The following is a 6,301-nucleotide window of genomic DNA, read 5'->3' on the forward strand; positions in this document are numbered from 1 at the left end:
GACTGATTGCTTCATTAATATACTGATTACAATTTTGTGAGGTATATATGTGTGTGTAAATATTTTGAACAGGAATATTTACAGATCCACACCCATGTCCATATAAGTAAAGGACAGAGAAAATTTTGGGGAATTTCTCTTTTCTTTATCATGCGTCTTTTTTATTGGCCCAATATAGGGTCAGTCAATGAAGTTATAGCTCTCTTACCTTCGATCCGTTTGTGTACAGTAAACCCTAGGAATAATCTCCTCTTTACTCCCTACCAACATATTAGATCAATGTGATTATATTTTTTATTTCCTGGAAATATTCATCCATGTTTTCATTCTTTTTCTTTACTTTGCTCCATGAATTATCTCTCCAGCCCCCTCCCCTTTGTGAGTGTGCTGAAATCCAGGTTTTACAAAAATATATATGTATACATGTATTGCTGCCCAAATAACCGATAGGAACAAAGCAATTGAAATTCAGCAAACTGCTCTTAATCACAAATTCAAAACCTCATTAAAAAAATAAATGACAAGATACCAGCACCATAAAAAGGCAAATCATAGCTACAAATAAATCATGTGGTCTAATATCTATTGAAATTGCAATTCTGTGCATAATTACTAGTTTAGAAAAAGAACTTCACCAGCTGAGTAAACCACAGTGACATCCAAACAAATTCAAGCTTGATGAAGCATAATCACTTGGTTCATAAGGGACAAAATAAGTGTCTGCAATTTGATTCTCCTAAGAAATAAACTTTATTATAGTGATTACATCTTTGGGCTACAATATCAAACAGAATGATACTAGATAATTATTTCTAGAATTTTCTGTGGCAAAGGTCCACTGCATACTGGCAAGCTTGATATTTTGTCAGTTTGATAAACTGATATGCCATAATGATCCTGAAAATTCCTCTGATTAATTGAAACAGGATTGATATTTAGTATATTACAAAAGACAGGATAAACTGTGTATTCTTAATTTCAAAGACAATTTTAACACCACCGTTAGAGTGAAGAGACAAAGCAAAAGTGGTTTATTGTTTTCATAATTAGAATGCAATTACAAATTATAAGGCAATTATTGAGAACCTCCAAAATTATCTAAGGAAGAAGAAATAAAACACTCATTCCTACCATAAGTAGAAAGAGATATGTCCAAAGAGAAAATGAGCTATTCTATGTAATCAACTAACATGAATTTGGAATGAGAGATTGAGGAGAATCTCGTATAATATGCCAGACTATTTAATTTTTATATTTATGGCTAGAATCCACTAATGAATGAGTACATACTATATTTATATTATTGGGTCTGGGTTATCTCACTCAGTATAGTATTTTCTATTTCTGTCCATTTGCATGCAAAATTCAAGATGTCATTATTTTTTATCCCTGAGTAGTACTCTAATGTGTATATATTCCACACTTTCTTTATCCATTCTTCCATTGAGGTAGGTTGACTCCCAATTTTCTGAGAAACTGCCACACTGATTTCCAAAGTGGTTGTACAAGTTTGCATTCCCACCAGCAATGGGTGAGTGCTCCTGTTACTCCACATCCTCTCCAGCAAAGGCTATCATTGGTGATTTTTATTTTAGCCATTCTGACAGGTGTCAGATGGTATCTCAAAGTTGTTTTGATTTACATTTCCCTGATCACTAAGGAAGTTGAACATGACCTTAAGTATCTTTTGGTCATTTGAACTTCTTCTGTTGAGAATTCTCTGTTCAGTACAGTACTCCAATTTTTTAATTGTGTTATTTAGAATTTTAATGTCTAGTTTCTTGAGTTCTTTATATATTTTGGAGATCAGACCTTGTCTGATGTGGGGTTGGTGAAGATCTTCTCCCAGTCAGTAGGTTGCCTCTTTGTTTTAATGACAATGTTCTTTGCTTTAGAGAAGGTTCTCAGTTTCAGTAGGTCCCATTTATTCATTGTTGCTCTTATTGTCTGTGCTACTGGGATTATACATAGGAAGTGGTCTCCTGTGCCCGTGTGTTGTAGACTACTTCCCATTTTTTTTGATAACAGGTTCAGTGTGTTCAGATTAATATTGAGGTCTTTAATCCATTTGGACTTGAGTTTTGTGCATGGTGATAGAAATGGATCTATTTTCATTCTTCTACAGGTTGACATCCAGTTATGCAAGCACCATTTGTTAAAGATGCTTTCTTCTTCCATTGCATAATTTTAGCTCCTTTGTCAAAACTCAGGTGTTCATAGGTTTGTGGATTAGTATCCAGGTCTTCTATTCGATTCCATTGGTCAATGTCTCTGTTTTTATGTCAAAACCACGCCGTTTTCATTACTGTAGTTCTGAAGTCAGGGATGGTAATGCCTCTGGAAGTTCCTTTATTGTATAGGATTGTTTTGGCTATCCTGGGTTTTTTGTTTTTCTATATAAAGTTGATTATTGTTCTCTCAATTCTGTGAAGAATTTTGTTGGGATTTTGATGGGGATTGCATCGAATCTATAGATTACCTTTGGTAGAATTGCCGTTTTTTACTATGTTGATCCTACCAATCCAAGACCATGCCAGATCCTTCCATTTTCTGGTATCCTCTTCAATTTCTTTCTTCAGAGCCTTAAAGTTCTTATTAAATAGATCTTTCACTTCCTTGCTTAGTGTTACCCCAAGATACTTTATGCTATTTGTGGCTATTTTGAAAGGTGATGTTTCTCTGATTTCCTTCTTTGCCTCTTTATCCTTTGTGTATAGGAGGGCTACTAATTTTTTTGAGTTGATCTTGTAACCTGCCATATCACTGAAGGTATTTATCAGCTGTAGGAGTTCTTTGATAGAGTTTTTGGGGTCACTTATGTACACTATCATATTATCAGCAAATAACAAAAGTTTGAATTCTTCCTTTCCAATTCGAATCCCTTTGATCTTCTTATGTTGTCTTACTGCTATTGCTAGAACTTCAAGCACTATATTGATGAGGTATGGACAGAGTGAACAGCCTTGTCTGTTCCTGATTTTAGTGGAATGGCTTTAAGTTTCTCTCCATTTAATTTGCTATTGGTGGTTGGCTTGCTGTATAATGCTTTTATTATATTTAGGTATGATCCTTGTATCTTTAATTTCTCCAAGACCTTTATCATAAAGAGGTGTTGAATTTTGTCAAATGCTTTTTCAGCATCTAATGAAATGATCATATTGTTTTCTCTTTCAGTTTATTTTATATGATGGATTACATTGATAGATTTTCTTATGTTGAACCAGCCCTGCATCTCTGGGATGAAGCCTACTTGATCATAATGGATAATATTTTGGATGTGTTCTTCGATTCGGTTTGCCAGTATTTTATTGATAATTTTTGCATCAATGTTCATTAGTGAGATTGGTCTGTAATTCTCTTTCTTGATTGAGTCTTTGTGTGATTTTGGTGTCAGGGTAACTGTAGCTTCATAAAAAGAGTTTGGCAATGACTCTTTTGTTTCTAGTATGTGAAACACATTAAGGAGTATAGGTATTAAACATTGAGTCTATAGTTCGCAATCCTAGAGAAGCTAAATAATAAGGTGAACCCAAAGGGGAAAAATATATAGATCCTTCTGGAAATTGGAAGCACACAAGATCGCCAGTCGAAAGCTGGGAACATGGGGGTGGAGGTGGGGTCGGGGGAAGGGGAGAGGGGGAGAGAGAAAGGAAAAGGGGATGATTGGGGGTAGCTTGGGGGAGTGGGATGGTTGAGTTGGAGGAAGGGCAGATATGGGAGCAGGGAAGAAGATATCTTAATTAAGGGAGCCATTTTAGGGTTGGCAAGAGACTTGGCTCTAGAAGAGTTCCCAGGTGTCTGCGGGGATGTCCCCAGCTAAGTCCTTGAGCAGTAGAGAAGAGGGTGCCTGAACTGGCCTTGTCCCATATTCACACTGATGAATATCTTGAATATCACCATAGAACCTTCATCCAGCAATGGATGGAGATAGAGACACAGACCTATATCAGAGCACTGGACTGAGCTCCCAAAGTCCAGTTGAAGAACAGAAGGAGGAAGAAGATGAACAAGGAAGTCAAGACAGCGAGAGGTTGGTCCACCCACTGAGACAGTGTGCCTTATCTAATGGGAGCTCACCAAAGCCAGCTGGACTGGGACTGAAGGAGCATGGGATCAAACCATCTGAATGTGACGGACAATGGGGGCTGACTGAGAAGCCAATGATAATGGCACTGGGATTTGTCTCTACTGCATGTACTGGCTTTTTGGGATCCTAGTCTGTTTGGATGCACACTTTCCTAGGCCTGGATAAAGCGGGGAGGGCCTTGGACTTTCCACAGGGCAGGATTCCCTGTCCTCTCTTAGGACTAGAGGGAGAGAGGGGAGGGTGAGTCGGGGAGCAGGAGGAGGGGAGGAAGTGGAAATGTTGAATGGTATTATTTATAAGGCAATAAATAAAGAAAATAATTTCTAAAACGCATGTGACTGATTACCCGCATCTAGCCTTCTCTCCCAGGCTCACTGTCTTTCTGTCCTCAGAGGTCAGCACTCACTGCAGACCCACCACAGACAATTGCCTCTTTTTAGCCACAAGACTGGGTTTCTTATTCACAACAGTGAAGAAAATCCTTAGACTTAGAGCAAATCCTTGCCCTTCTCTGTTTAGTTTGTGAAATCTTTCTTTCTCTCTCACTTTTTTTTTCATTTCAGCCCTGTTAATGTCTCACGAATTCCTGCTTACAGGAACATTATTGCAGAAATATGCCCTGGCCTAGAGTATAAATTCTAGGTTACTTAAACTGACATAAAAGGCCATAATCTTGCCTTTGGCTAAAAATCCAATTACATTTCCCTTTACTCATAACCTTATAATTTATATTTTATTAATGAAAAATGTTTTTAATTCTCTGCAAAAAATGCTGTTTCATGAGTCTCCCTAGATGGGGAAATATTATCTTTCTTTCTCTCCTATTCCCTTATTTGACAAGCACAGCATGGCTGAAATGAAATTTCTACAGTTGAAAAAATGCTTTATATCATTTTAACTATGAGCTATACATAGCTATTGAGTACTGGGACTGTGAGGATATATCTTTGTGAATAGAATTTTAAACTTTCAGTCTGTTGCTTATGTATATAAAATTACATATGCATGAATTAAATATTTGCATTGTCTGGTGTGGCCCTTACTATCCAGTGGATTTCTAACCATTCCATAAATATTAAAATTATTTTAATTCCTTCTTGATAGAGTCTGAACTTCAAAACAGTAGGCAATCCTGTTTTTCTTCATTTTCTGTTTCCTTTTTAAGATTTCAAATTGATTTCTTTATTTTACACCCCAACTGCAGCTGTCCATCCCCCTTTTTTCATGTTCCTCCCTGCCACCTCTCTTATGCCCACTACCCAATCCTCTCCTCCATTCTATTCAGAAAAGGTTGGCCCCCAGTCGATATATCAAGTTCCAATAAGGTTAAGCTCCTCTCCTTATATTAAGGCTGAGCAAGGTGACCCAGTGTGAAAATTATGGTGTCCAAAGCCAATGCATGGTCAAAGGCATTGCCTGTACCCACTGTTGAGTGTCCCACAAGAAGACCAAACTACATAACTGTAACTATGTGCAGAGTGCCTGGGTCAGTCCCATGCAGCTCCCTGGTTGTCCTTTCAGTTGCTGTAAACAACTGAGTCCATGTTGGTAGTTTCTATAGATTTTCTTCTGTTGTCATTGACATCCCTGGCTCCTACAATCCTTCTGTCAGTAGTGTGCCCTTAACTCTGCTTAGTGTTTGACTCTGGGTCTCTGCACCAGTTTCTGGAAAAGGTCTCTCTGATGACAATTGGGCTGGTATCAATCTAGGAGTCTAGCAGAATACTGCCAGGCTTCATTATGTTGACATTTTTCTTCAATGTTGTTTAGTTCTCTCCAGGCAGTGTCATTGTTGGGCTCGCTCTCATGGCATGGGTCGGAGGCTGGAATAGTCATTCATTGGCCACTCCTATAATCTCTGCACCACCCTTACCCATTCCATCTTGTAGACAGGATACACTGTAGGTCCAAGTTTATAGACCTGGGTTGGTGTCCCACTCTCTCCTCTGAAATTCTTGCCTTATTATAGAAGATGCCCAGTCCAGGTAAGATGCTTTCCCTGAATAATACTCCACATTTTAAACACACAAATAATGTTCTTAACATAGCAGACCTTTGGCCTCTTTCATGAACATGGACTGGGATTTTTAGCAGCAGAACTTGACCCTATGGCAGCTTCATGCTGCACAGTAGCCAGTGCGCTGACACAGCGAGCGTTGTTTTCTGAAAGTGTGTGATGAAACTTTGGGTATTTAATTTTTTGTAACAAAGCAT

This window comes from Alexandromys fortis, unplaced genomic scaffold, assembly GCF_014885135.2.
Source record: "Alexandromys fortis isolate MF-2015 unplaced genomic scaffold, M_Fortis_MF-2015_v1.1 scaffold_37, whole genome shotgun sequence".
NCBI classification, from domain to species: domain Eukaryota; kingdom Metazoa; phylum Chordata; class Mammalia; order Rodentia; family Cricetidae; genus Alexandromys; species Alexandromys fortis.